The sequence below is a fragment of the Panthera leo genome, chromosome B1 (assembly GCF_018350215.1).
Source record: "Panthera leo isolate Ple1 chromosome B1, P.leo_Ple1_pat1.1, whole genome shotgun sequence".
Classification (NCBI taxonomy): Eukaryota; Metazoa; Chordata; class Mammalia; order Carnivora; family Felidae; genus Panthera; species Panthera leo.
Genome location: NC_056682.1, coordinates 111,099,628 through 111,114,596, shown reverse-complemented (window position 1 = coordinate 111,114,596; position 14,969 = coordinate 111,099,628). Strand labels below are relative to the sequence as shown.

The 14,969-nt window shown below is 35.5% G+C and overlaps 1 long non-coding RNA gene across 1 annotated transcript; it reads right to left on the bottom strand.

Moving 5' to 3' along the window:
• Positions 1 to 417: 417 nt before the first annotated feature.
• On the bottom strand, positions 418 to 10,468 carry LOC122217037. Its single transcript, XR_006201262.1, has 3 exons — positions 10,373 to 10,468; positions 3,578 to 3,683; positions 418 to 521 (listed from the first exon to the last, which is right to left on the bottom strand). It is a non-coding gene; the product is annotated as an uncharacterized LOC122217037 (long non-coding RNA).
• Between the last annotated feature and the right edge of the window lie 4,501 nt (positions 10,469 to 14,969).

Below are 14,969 nucleotides of genomic sequence, written 5' to 3'. Positions count from 1 at the left end.
TTCATTCATTCTTCTTTCTTCTCATTACAATTTTATCTTCTCTCACTGTTATGTCACTAAGAAAATATGCTCTTCCCCTCAAAAAAAAAAAAAAAAAAAAAAAAACTAGTCTTAAAGACTAGTATATCTCCTATGAATAGAATACTGAGGAATAATAAAGCAACTCAGATCCTAAAATCAAAAGGGACTTTGTTTTCTCAGCTCATTTCTTATATACAGGATGAGTGGAGACAAGGAAGGTATGTGTCACAAATAGATTCCACCACCCCCCATCTCCACCCAGTTTGGCTGGATAGTGGAAAGATACAAGTCTACCAAGAATGCAAAAATCTTGTAATAAAATGAGAGATGCAGGCAACTCGTTTTAGGAGAAAAATTCACAGAACATAAGTACATCCCAGAAGACCTCACCTTACGGAAACACTGGCCTCCATCTGCCCACACTCTTTTACTTGACCATATAAGAAATCCAGATTCCCCTGAAGATATGCCTTTGTCCTGGGCAATACTCCAACTCAAATCTTGTAAAAGGAACAGGAAAAAAATCGTAACTGAAACTCAGATATAGAATTTAGTACTTTGCAATACAGTAGCACCACTTAATATGTCTAAAGTGCTTTGCAAGTACAAGGTTTTATTAAGCTCCTTTTCAGAAAACAAGGAAGCAAACTGAGATAAAAGACCCAAGTCTAAACTCAGCAGGCAAAACAGTAAGAAATAGAGGGAGGAGTCCAGAAGCTCTTACTGTGAACTGGGACTCTGATGTCTTTAAGATGCTGCCAGTCACCCCAGTTCTGAACCAGTTCAAAATACAAGGTGATACAGCTATTTTTGAAGAGGATTAAAAAAGTGACAAGAAAAATCTCATCAGTGAAGAGGTCACTCTGAGGTCACTATCCACCACCCAACCTTGGAGATTAAGGAAGCAGGGAAGGAGAAACCACATCAGCTCTCCCACACCCAGCTGAAGGTCTATTGCTTCACTGAATAGCAATATTATGATGTGAACTCAGCTGATCCAGACAAAAAGCACGTGGGACTGAGTAGTGAGGTTTAATTTCTATAATTATGAACTCAGGCAAGAAATTATCCCCCCTACCCACTTTTTTTCCCACAAAAAGTGAGTGCCAATAAAGTAAACAGAGTCACAGCTTCTGTTTCAGTCTCCGCAATGAACTCGACAGTTAGTTTTATACATTTAAGATGTTTTCTGACCATTAAAAATATGTAAACAAAAACATGTTATAGTTTTAAGGTTTAAAATCTATAAATTGCTAACATTAATAATTTATGTATTTCTTTCTTCATTCTGCAAAGCTTCTTCTCATTCTCCTCCCCAGTAAAGTACACTAAACGAGACAGATCATGATGACCTAATGAAGGCCACACAGAAACAGGACTCACTAGCATCCACTTACAGAGACTATATTTATTTATCTTACATCTTTGCCTTGTAGGCAGTAATTCCTTTACTAGGCAATTTTCTAGAGAAAAATTTTCTCTTTGACCACCGATAATTGGGTAACTTGCCCAATATCAATCAAGACCAAATTTCATCTGACGCGATATATCAGAAAGATCAGGCCTATTCGACTAGTTTGTTTTCAAGGTTTTTATTGTCCAAATCATGGCCCACTTACACATATACATACATACAGCTTGAACAAGAGACTATAAAGGAATATGTAATTTAACCTCGCTATGTCTAGAGATTCTAAAACATGTATATGCTACCACTTTATATTCTTTAACACTTTATATTTCTGGGCATCACATATGTTCTTTTGATTTGAACGACTTCTAATATGATTTCTAGTCTACAGACAAGGAAACTGAGGCACCAAAACAGATGTTAGATCTATTATTGTCCTTCACAGTTAGGAGGCTACTGTTGACAGTATTAAGAGAGACAACAGAGAAAGTCAGTTACTGGGCTGGATTAAACCTTCAAGTTTTCCTAGGTTTATGCTTGATCAAGGAACCACCTTGTCATTCCCACATAATCATGGAGGTCGGTAAACATTTTATAATGTCATCAACTTTAAAGGAGTGCTATCTTTTGACCCTTTATCTTGGTCCTTCCTATTTCAGATCAGCTGTCTGCATATTTCCATGTTTTGAGTATACTCAAGAGCAAGATTGTAAAGAACACAAAAATAAATCAGTCCATAAAGATTATCAGCCTGAATGCCACTAGGAGACAAAAGAAGCTGCCACAAGGAACAAGGGAAATTAACATTCTTTCCTATCCACCTGGCAAGAACTGAGATCAAACTGAACTTGTTGGCAAGCTCTGTTAAAAGTTTGTCTAAAATATTCTAGAGCTACTAGTACTGAGGTTTTCAAGGACCTTTTTATCATTTATCATTCTCCCCCACTAACACCACGTTTTGTGAGATTCTTCTTATCAAAGTGCCTTGAATTCTTTCTGAAAAAGTAATAAAAAATGAATTAATGGTTGAATGAATAGTCGAATATGTGCAGGCTTTATAATTAGACTGATCTTGGCACTGAATGCCACTTTTTGCCATGATATTGAGTGAAACTGAGAAAGTTGCTTAGCCTCTCTGAGCAACTTAACCTTTCTGAACCAGAATCTTCTCATCTGGATAAAAATGGATAATAATGCTTTCTCTTATGATGCTTAAAAGAGAATGTACATAAAGCACTTGGCACATGGTAGATAATCAGTAATTGGTAACTATTAATTTTAAGCTTCTAATAAGTCTGAATTACCAGTAAAACCATTCTGAATTAAAGTAACTGCAGATAAAGAGAGAGGGGTGGTATTTGAATTAGATTATCTACCTTTATCACATGCAAATAAAGCATTCTAAGTAGGCATTTTGGAAATAGTTTGCAGGTCCCATTTATGATTTTCAAGATTCAGTGGACATGAAGGGACTACCAATAGATCAAATACAATGTTAACATTCCTTACCTCTCTGTGCAAAAAAAACAATGCATGTCACCAATGCCTTTGGAAAGAAATAAGAAGTTCAAAATTCCTTAATCTGATTCTTTGAGCCTATTAAATGATTTGATATAATACCAAATCTTAAATTCCAATTACTGTATAATTTTTTAAAGAAATTAAAAATTCCTAAAAATTAGAATGTGAGTTCCTAGATTCAGTCAGTTGAAGTCACATGATGTTAAACATCCCATTTAAAAACTTTTATCTATGATTTCTCACATGTCTAATGAAAAGATGGAAGTAGGTTTCTATTTGAACTATTTCCTTTCACTACATCATGCATTTTTTGCATTAAATATGGGTAGTGGTGGGTGAGAAATAGTATTGTAGTGGGAGAGGGAAAAAGATAAAAGATGGTAAATATCCTGCAAAATTGAAATATGTTATCTAAGGCATGGTTTCATGTTCTAAAATTTTATGGTTTTTCAGAAGACAAGGATAGTATCATATATATCTTTTTATCTCTTCCCTACCTCATCTCAACATAATACGTTCCCTATAGTAAATATGTAATGATATTTGTCAGTGAAGAAACAAACAAATGAACACATAAACTTTGTTTTACATCTAAACACCATAGTCTAATAACCAAAGAATTACCTAGGATTGTGCTCTTCTTATACACTTAGATCCCAATGCATGAATACACAACAACCATAATAATTCTCTGGAAACATCTCCAGGGTAATCTCATAAGAATGGTCAACTGTAAGGAAAATAGCAGCAATGGTGATTATCACAAAATGGAAGAAATGCTAAAATCTAGTCTAAAAAGAGAAGCAAATGACATTTTCTGAGTTCAAATGAAAAGGCAGTGGAATAATCAGCAAAATGCCAAGAAAATTAATTCAATATGCATGGAAGGTAGAACCCCAAACAACCAGCTTCAGAAATCTATATAGTCATGTGGTAGGGACTCAATAGTAAAAGACCAACGACTTCTGTTTTAGTTTTACACTTACTTTGGATGAAGCCACAAACTTTGCAAACCATGTGATGGATACTTTCTGCGGGGATATTTTTAATGTGATTGAATTGTTCTCGACAGTTCCTTTTACCACATCATGCATTATGTACATTAAAGATGGGCAGTGTGTCGGGAAAACTATTCAAGTGGGAAAGGGAAACAAAAAAATATGTACTAAATTATTTTCCTTTAAAATTGAACTAAGCTATCCAAATCATGCTAAACTGTAAGATTTCACATGTTAAAAAAAAAAAAGGAAATGAAGTTGGCAAAATCACATTAGATTCAGTGTTGAGAGTGTTAGCTTAATTACCTTTTGAATAATTTAATACATTATCACACCTACAGTGAATTTTATCTTTTAAATTTTGTTAAATAAGTAGCCAAATTTTACTTAGGAATTAAGGTAGTGCTTTATAGAAGCTTTCATTTAAGTAAGCTGTATTTCACTGTGGGATTGGAATGAGATTTATTAGCATGTTTATACTACTAGACTTTGTCACCTTTCTCACCTTTTCACTCTCCACTTCTAAAAAAGTATTGGCTTGGTCACTCAGCATCATCTTCTTTCCTACCCTCTAAGGAGAGTTCCATCTTGCCAGTCTAATGCCCCTGCTCATATTTTACTTAGAGATCTTCAGGGATATTCTCAGAGTAACCTGAATATCTCCTGGGCATCATTAGTTATAGGTCCTGGGTAATATTGATTTCTCACTAGTTAACCCTAGAAGGATACAGACCAATGAGTCACATAATAATCAGACCAACTGCTTGCAGTTCAGAATACATCCATTAACTTATCTAATATCCTCTTTTAAATAGGCCAGCATGTGATGTTAAATGGCTTATCCAAATCTTGACTCTAACAATATTCCCTGCTAAAATATGTAGGCAAGCTAGGATTCCAAACCCAAACAAGGTTATTGAATTTGACCTATAAAATATTAATGATATAAGAAATAATTAATAACTATTAATAAAAATTTCAGGGGTGAGGTATTAAGAATCAAAAGTTTAGATACAAATAAGAGAGCAAGGAGTGAATAACTAGAGGATGTGGGTATATTATTCAAACAAATTTGCAAAAAGACATGGTATAAAAGTTGCTACACACTAAAAAGTAAAGCATAAGCTTAGATCAGCAAACTATGGCCTACTGCCTGCTTTCATAAATAACTTTTATTAAAATACTGCTTTACCAATTCATGTACATATTATCTATGGCTGTTTTTGTACTATAAGCATAAGTTGAGTAGTCACAATAGAAACCATATGGTCTAAGGAAACTGACCCGGGTGGCTCAGCCGATTAAGCATCTTACTCTTGATTTGGGCTCAGGTCATGATCTCATGGTTTGTGAGTTTGAGCCCCATGTCAGGCTTTGTGTTAATAATGTAGTGCCTGCTTGAGATTTTCTCTCTCCCTCTCTCTCCCCCTCCCCTGCTTGCTCACTCTCTCTCTGTCTCTCTCTCAAAATAAATAAATAAACTTAAAAAAAAAAAAGAAATAATATGGCCTATAAACTCTAAAATACTTATTATCTAGCCCTTTATTTAAAAACAAAAGTCCAGAAGGGGCGCCTGGGTGGCTCAGTCGGTTAAGCGTCCCACTTCAGCTCAGGTCAGGATCTCACGGTCCGTGGGTTCGAGCCCCGCGTCGGGCTCTGGGCTGATGGCTCAGAGCCTGGAGCCTGCTTCCGATTCTGTGTTTCCCTCTCTCTCTGCCCCTCCCCCGTTCATGCTCTGTCTCTCTCTGTCTCAAAAATAAATAAACATTAAAAAAAATTTTTTTAATCAATAAAAATAAATAAAAATAAAAAAAACAAAAGTCCAGAAAACTCTTAGACTTTAAAAATCTAATGACCAAATTTCGAGGAAAAAGGCTGATTGAATTCATATGGTATGCTCACACCTCAAATTATTTCACACTTTACGCTATATTTTAGTGATCTTAATTTTACCATTTGGTTGAAGCGATAAACTTAGATAAATATTTTCTAGATTACTTATGTAATTTTTCATATATAAAGCTACTTAGATAAAGTATACCTTTCCTTGTCTACTGTTGCAAAATATTGAAGAGCAATATTTCTTTGTACATTGCAATAGTAACATTTTCCAAACAAAAACTGGAGTACTATAAAAGCATTTGAGAAGGATGAAGAAGAAGAAGAGGTCTTTAGTGATATTTTAGAAATGGGAAACATTCTGAAGGAAACTAGAGTATGAGTAGGTATTGTCAAAGACCTCTATAGTCAAAAATTTCCAGTAACCTCATGTTCATTGCAGCATTGCAGAATTGCAGCATTGTTTACAATAGCCAACATATGGCAACAACCTATATACCCATCAGTGGACAAATGGGTAAAGAAATTGTGAGATATATATATATATATATAGTGAAATACTATTCATCCGTAAAAAAAGAATAAAATCTTGCCATTTGTGACAATATGGATGGACCTTGAGGGCATTATGCTATGTCAAATAAATCAGACAGAGAAAGACAAATACTGTATGATCTTTTTTTTTTTTTTTTTTTTTTAGGTGAAACTTAAAAAAAAAAAAGCTCACAGAAACAGAGAACAGATTGGTGGTTGCAAGAGGCAGGGATTAGGGGGTGAAAGAAATGGATAGGCTGCTGTTTTTGCTTTGGTTTGCTTTGTTTTAGTCTAAATAAATGAATTTTAAAATGTTTAAAAATCTGGTAACCACCTAATTATGACAACCACAATATTTTCTTCTGTTGATTAAGTGGTACAACTGGGCCTTGCCACACCCAGATCCTGTGATCCTCACGGAATTAGGAAGTGCATTTTCATCTCCAGCCTAGATAGAACAACTATTATAGTACTTTGGGATGCTGTACTATATTCTTTAACAATGCATTTCTCAAATTTGGGGTGAAAAGAGTAACTTCTAAACCTTCTTGGACCCCAGGACTGAAATCTGAAATAGATGAGCAACCAAATAGTATCTGTAAAATTGGCGGGGGGGGGGGGGGGGGGAGGCAGAATCTCTAAATCTGACAGAGAACTGACTGTATGATCACAGTGCAAAGCCTTGGCTCTTCATCCAGTTATCAGGTCTAATTCAGTTTCCAAACCCAGAGCCTCTTGAATGAAAGGGATGTGTGTTATTGGCAGAAAGAAGAAAGAAAGAAGCCTATGAGAGCACCACCAGCTACTACTGCATGTCTCCCCTCTACCTTCTTCTAAAGGGAATTGGAATCATTTACACATTCCCACCCATCCCAGGACTTATTTAGTAGCTTAGTGCTAAAACAGGACATGTGTTGAGACTTAGTTTCAGCCTCTATTGTGAAGAAATACCTCACAAGATATGGAATATTCTAGCATGTAGTGTGCATTCTGAACCAGCAGCTAATATATGATACTATTTCTCACATACATGGGCTCAGGGACCAAAAGATAAAAAGAGAAATGGCAGCCTTCACTCTAAATCCCAATAATTAATTATCAAAATTTTTGCTTCTCAGTACTTAGAGGTCCCTGAGACATGTCCAGCAGGTGTGTGAGGTCAAACTATTTTTGTAATTATGCTATGACATTATTTGACTTTTGCACTGATGGTAGATAAGCCAGAGCACTAGCACCAAATTGTACCAATAGCAATAGCCAAGATATGGAAGCAACCTCAGTATCCATCTACAGATAAATGGACTATATCCATCTATAGATGGACTATTATATATTCATACATACATATATATGAATATAATACATACATATATAGGGTTCATTCATCTATAAATGGATACTGAGGTTGTTTCCATATCTTAGCTATTGCAAATAATGCTGCAATGAACATAAGGGTGCATGTATCTCTTCAAATTGGTAGTCTGTTTTCTTCAGATAAATACCCAGAAGTGGATTACTGGATTATATGGTATTTCTATTTTTAATTTTTTGAGAAATCTTCATACTGTTTTCCACAGTGGTTGCACTGATTTACATTCCCATCCAACAGCATAGAAGGATTCCCTTTTCTCCACATTCTCACCAACACTATTTTTTTGTTTTTTGATAATAGCCAATCTGATAGGTGTGAGATGATATCTCATTGTGGTTTTAATTTGCATTTCCCTGATGATTAGTGATGTTGAGCATCTTTTCATGTGCCTGTTGGCAGATGTATATCTTCTCTGGAAAATGTCTATTTAAGTCCTCAGCCCATTTTTTAATTGGGTTGGTTTTTTAATATTAAACTGTGTAAATTCTTTATATATTCTGAATATTAATCCCTTACCGGATTTGTGATTTGCAAATATCTTCTCTCATTGAGTAGGTTGCCTTTTTGTTTTGTTGATGGCAGACCAATGGATTTTAAAGTAAGAAAGTATTAAAAGTTTACTGTTATAGTATAGATTCCACATTGCAACTAACCTGCAAAAAACTACAACTTGTCAAGTTTTAGTGGTTATCAAAAAGGATATTCACAATTATTTGAAAAAAATATTAAAATACTCTCTTTTTCCCAACCTCATATCTGTGTGACTCTGGACTTTTTACATATATTTCAACTAAAACAACACATTGCAATATTAAGTGTAAAAATCAAGCTGTCTTCCAGTAAGCCAGACATTAAAGACACCTGCAAAAATGTAAAACAATGCCATTTTTCTCCTCTATAGCTACTTTCCATTAAAAATGTGTTCTACAAACTGAGGGTTGATGGGGGGGTGGGAGGGTGGGGAGGGTGGGTGATGGGTATTGAGGAGGGCACCTTTTAGGATGAGCACTGGGTGTTGTATGGAAACCAATTTGACAATAAATTTCATATATTGAAAAAATAAGTAAATAAAAATAAAAATGTGTCCCATATGGTAACATATAATAAGCTGACTATCATAACTTTTAAAGAAGTGATAAATATGTCAAAATTATCTTCATTTTAATTTCTAATATGGTAAATATCAATCTCTATAACAATGAACAATGTAAACAGTGCTCTTTGGAAACTTAAATGCTTTTTTAAAGTATAAAGGGGTCCTGAAACATAAAGTTTGAGCACTGCTGTCTTAGAAACTCTTCTCTTTATTTTTTTAAACCATAATTAAATGCTGTCTTATAATTTCTAGCAGTTCCTGGTTAACAGGAATAAAGATTTAAAAGATATCTGTAAATTCTTATATGAACTGCACCATAACTTTAAGAAGTTTATAATCCCATATTTATTTTATAAAATCATTTTTACAGTAACTGCCTTATCAAAGATAGTATTTCTGTGAAAAAAAGTAAGAGGTATTTTAAAATAAGTTTTTTGGAATGTATTTCCTTGAAAGCCATCTCCTTCTTTATTTTTTCCTTCTTATGTCTGAGCATATTATGCTAAATATGTCCTCTCTTCATTTAGACTTCAGAAATACGAACAGCATGTTATCAGTGCCCACTTAATCTTCACTTAACTGGACACATTTAGCTGCTTTAATCTCTCCTCACAAATCAATTCTTCAGTTCTCTTTATCACTATTATTTCTCATTTCTGGATCTCCTCCAGTGTTTCTTTTCTTTTTTTTTCTTTTAGTTTCTATTTTAATTCCAGTTAGTTAAAATGCCATGTTACATGAGTTTCAGGTGTACACTATAGTGATTCAACAATTCCATACATCACCCAGTGCTCCTCCTTAATCCTCACCACCTATTTCGCCCATCCCCCACCCATCGCACCTCTGGTAACCATCATTTCACTCTCTATAGTTGACTTAGTTTCTTTTCTCAGAGTTCACAAAACAGTAAATTGAATTCCAGGTATGATCTCTCCATGACCCTATGGATGGAAGTGATCTGTTCCCTGCTCTCCTGATGCAAAACCCAAAAATAGTTCTGTATTCTCAGCCATCACCGCCAGACTTTATCTAATTTTTTTTTCTCAGTCACACTGGGGGTTCTATAGTATTTTTGGCTTCCAGATTGTTCTTTCCTACTGACTTCCTAAATCGCAAATCAATTTCCCACATTTCAAGCAAAATACAGGTAAATAACACTCTCAGTTCTATAAGACTAAAGGGGGCTGTGAGGAAAAGAAAGTTTAGTAAGAACAAGAATAAAACTCAACTGCAATAATTGTATGTGTATGTCTGCACATATGTTTAAGAGTTGTGAAAGGTAATTATTTTAGTCACATAAATTTAGCCATCAAAAATAACACATAATTTGATTCAAATATTTGGCATTCCTTGTCTTCATCAGTCTTTCCAGAATTTTATTATCTTCCTTTATTATTAACTGCTAGTGTGTTTTGTTTTTAGGAAAGAGAGGAATAAGCATATTTTTAAAATTATTATTTTAAAAGAAAATGTCACATATTTTATGTGGATTTTTTCTTTCACATAGTAGGATTCAGAATGTCTCTTTGTATATTTAGCACTTTTCCATGTACCAGTCAATGGGATTTTAAAATTCTCACCCTCCTTGGAGAAGCAATCACTATTAAATGTAGAAATAAGCCAAGAGTGGAATGCTTGGATGGCTCAGTCAATTAAGCGTCCGACTTTCGATTTGGGCTCAGGTAATGATCTCACTGTTAGTGAGCTCAAGCTCTGTATCCAGCTCTGCATGGACAGTGTGGAGCCTGCTTAGGCTTCTCTCTGTCTCAAAATAAATAAATAAACATTAAAAAAAAGAAAAGAAAGAAGCCAGGGGTGACCCAGATTCAATAACTGCATAATTTAATTGGATATGGCTATGTGTTTATAGACATTTTCTGAAGACACCATATAAGAAAATAATACAGGAGAAAATTAAATGTAAGTATATTCAATAGTCCTCTGATTATTTCTGAAGTACATTTTATAAAATGCTTGTTTGAGAAATAGAATTATAAATGAAAGATTACAATGAAGCATTATATTAGATGCTGATGTTCTCACTCAAGAGAAATGAAATTACTCCAACTATAATTAACATCTATTTCTGTTTTCCAACATCAGTCAGTCAAATACATTGAGCTCTCATTATGATCTGCCCACTATTCTAAGTTCCATGAAAAATAATGTTCAAGAAGCTGATATTTACATATTTACTTTGCAAAGTTAATGCTGTTGTTAGAAGCTAAAAAAGCTAAAAAAAATAAGAAATTATAATTCTATGTATTGTAAATTTCTTTGAATAGAACTAGGATAATTAAGAAGATTAAAGAGATTCTTATTTAAAATATTCATTATTCATATTAAGAATTCCCAGAGGGCACCTGGATGGCTTAGTCGGTTAAGCTTCCGACTTCGGTTGAGGTCATGACCTCACGGTGAGTTCTAGCTCCACATGGGGCTCTGTGCTGACAGGTCAGAGCCTGGAGCCTGCTTCAGATTCTGTGTATCCCTCTCCCTCTGCTCCTCCCCCATTCTCACTCTGCCTCTCTCCCTCTCTCTCTCTCTCTCTCAAAAAAAATAAATAAACGTTAAATTTTTTTTTTAATTCCCAAAAAATATTATTAAGGGACTACCTTTTAAAAGTTGTAAAATCCATAAAAATCCATTCCTTTTATGAAAGAAAGAAAGAAAGAAAGAAAGAAAGAAAGAAAGAAAATCATTTAGTGAGAGTTATTGATTCTGCAATTTTTGTGTTTCTAAAAAAAATAAATCTTTCTAACTATGATTTTGAGACAAGTACCAACTATAGAGAAAATTCTCAAATAAACATAATGTAGTTCCCTTTAACTTTCAAAATAACAATTCATCCTATAGAGTTTTGCAGATTTTACTTAGTCAAGCAAATCAAAGAGTTTATGGTCCACTGTAAAAATCCCATTTAAAAATTTATATAGCAAAATGGTTTGTTCCTTCTCCAGAGTTGATACTATAATATCAAACTTCTAATGATATTTTTTCAACAGAATGATTGAGAATTATCTCTTATTATCTTTATAAAATATCTCTATCCACCTCTCCCCCTGTAAGTATTTTTTTAACATAGTTAACCCACATATTTTCTCCAAAATTTTTTTGTTTTTTCTGGATATGAATCCAATTGTTAAATCCCTACAATTCAACATATATTTATTGAGATTCTCAAGTATGCAAAACTTTGGATTGGACTAAGCACTATTAAATCCCTGAATCCTATTGCAAAATCCTGTTTTGTCTACATCAATGAATCCATTTCACAGGGTAAATAATGAAAATAACATTTTAAATGGTCCCTAGCACATCAAATTATCTCTCTCTAATTCCACCTGAAAACTACAACCAGATGAATTATAGAATAGAGATTTAATAACTTTGTTGAATAAAAACACAAAAGCTTCACTTTTCTAAAGAAAGTTCACATATTGTTTTTAGCTAGGGAGACCTTTGTTTAAAGAAAATATATGAAAAATCCCAGTACACAAAACAGATGAAGGCAAAGTTATTTGGGTTAAGGTAGGGAAGGGACAGCAAAGGATTTACGGGTTCAAAGGATAATGTTTAGACTTCTTACCTTGCATCGAAGGTGTTCCACAAAATAACCTCTGTACTCCTTACCACTATCTCTCACACTGTCTCCATTCCTTAAACTTCTGGATCATCCAAACATAATAATTTTCTCTCAAATACACTCTAAACAATGCTACCTCTGCCACCTTTGTTTATGCTATTTATCCTACCTGAAATAACCTTCCTCCCAACATTTTGACCACTTATGTAATTTCTAGCTATTATTTGAGGCCTAGTAAATTTCTGCCTGCTTCCCTACCTGCCCGAAAGCCACGAGAAATAGTGAAAATTCTCCCCTAAGCTTATAGCATGAACTGCCACTTGGCATCGTGAGGTAATTATATTAAGGAAGCTTTTTATATAGTTTAAGCTTTCTACATTGATTTATAAATATCCTCCTGGTTAAATCACTTCTAGGCAAACATTCTAAAAGAATCTGTTTCTAAAATCATATGGATGTTGTCAGTATTCAGCTCCTTGCAGATTGTTGGACCAAGAACCCCTATTTCCTGCTGGCTTTCAGCCAAAGGCCACCCTAGTTTCCTGCCACATGTCCTTCTACATAGGCAGCTCACAACATGGCAGCTTTCTTCGTCAAAGCCAACGAAGGAGAGAATGTCTCCTTGCCAGACAGACATTATAATCTGATGTAACATAATCACATAAACATAAATCATGTACATACTGTCACCTTTGCCATAGTCTAAGACCTAGAAGCAGGTCCTACCCACACTCAAGTGGAAAGATTTATAAAAAGGAATGACTACCAGGAAACAGGGGTCATGGAAGCCACAAGTCTGTCTGCCATTCTGCTAAAATCACTATATCAGTGAAAGGATGCTTACAATTATATGAAGTCAAGAAGACTTTCAAGTTGGTTCCAGACATCTGAAAAATCTGCACACACATTAGTAAAAGGTGCACACACGTTGAAATATGGTAAATAGCTTTATAAATAGGTAGAGTTAGGACACAGAAGGAAAATTTTTTTAGTACATGTATCAAATATCTGGCCAAAATTAAAAAGACAAATTTGACTTTGCTCTTCCTGAAGTCTGGTTAAGGAAAAAAAAACCTAAAGAATTGGAAATGGTGAATTCCATTAATGCTACTTACCAAGATAACTGGGTTAGGAAAAGACTTGGGACACAGGGAGGGGCCAAGATGGTGGAACAGCATGGAAGGTTTTGTTTTTTGTTTTTTGGTTTTTTTCGTCTCTCATCCCTGAAATGCAGCCAGATCAACACTAAACCATCTTGCAAACCTAGAAAACTGAGTTAAGGATAAACACAACAATATGCAGAACCTGAACCAAAACTCGGCAGGTACACAGCCAAGGAGTTGAACTGAGGGACAGAGAAGCCCTGGAGGGCAGGGAGCTGTTTTTGCTTACAGAGAGAGGATGGACACAGGGGGAAAGTATGGGAAAAGCACCTCCCCACAAAAACAGCTGGAGAAAAAGTGGAAAAGTGGAAACAGCCACAGGGACTGAACAAAAAAAGGGAGAAAGGAGAAAGGAGAGGGTTTAAATTCCATTAAGACTCTATAAACAGGTGGAGCACAGAGTCTGAAACTCCATAGCTCAATACTTGGCAGTGCTCTGGTGGGAGGGGTGAATCCCAAGGAGCAGAGAGTGAGGTCCTCAGGGTCCTTGGGTCACATGGGGAGAGGCAGTTCCCCTGCTGGGAGGACATTTGGAAGAGGCTGTGCAGCCACCCCCCAGGCAAAGGTCCAAACAGACCCCGGAGAACAACCACATTCACTGGTGCTTGAACAAGGATGTCAAGGGGGAAGACTGGTACCAGATGTGTGTTGTGATTTTCCATAAACCCTGAAACACTGCTACTACAAGATCGCATGAATATTTTCTGGGGTGGGCTGGCACCCAGCTGCAGTCAATGGGCATTGGGAGCAGTGCGGTCTCATGAATGTTCCTGGGGGTATGTGGGCACCCAGTCATTGATCAGTGAGACCCTCCGCCAGAAGGTCTGAGCAGGTCAAAGCTGCAGTCCCTCAGAAGTGAGGGATCAGGAAACACAGCCCCACCTGAGATAAAACTCAGCGGGGAGGTGCCGCCGGCAGCCTGACGGCTTGGTCACAGACAGCATAGAAGTAGGGAGTGGAAAGAAGCTGTAAACAAAGGAAGAGTGTTTGATTGTCAGTCATGGAGAGCACAGAGTTCTGATACTCCTCCTGCCCATGCACATACATGCCTACACAGGTCACAGCAATCCACCCCAGTAAACTGAGTAGTGCCATCTAGTGGAGAAAGCCATTACACTAAACCCTGCCCAACTGGTCCAACAGTGCTCTTGACAAACACAAGTCTCTCCATTTGCTTAGTTTATGGACTATAAAGTGCTTCATAGATTGACTTCTGTGGGAAACCAGACACAATTTCAATTGTACTTCATTCTGTTCACTGGTCCTTTTATTCAATTTCTTTTTATTTTCTTATTCTTAATACAGAAAGAGAAAAAATCTATTTTTATATCCCATTTTTATTAGAAAGATTTTTCTATTCTATTTTTCTACTATATTTTTCACTTTTTTGTAAATTTTTAAATTCGATTTTACTTTCAACATTCGATT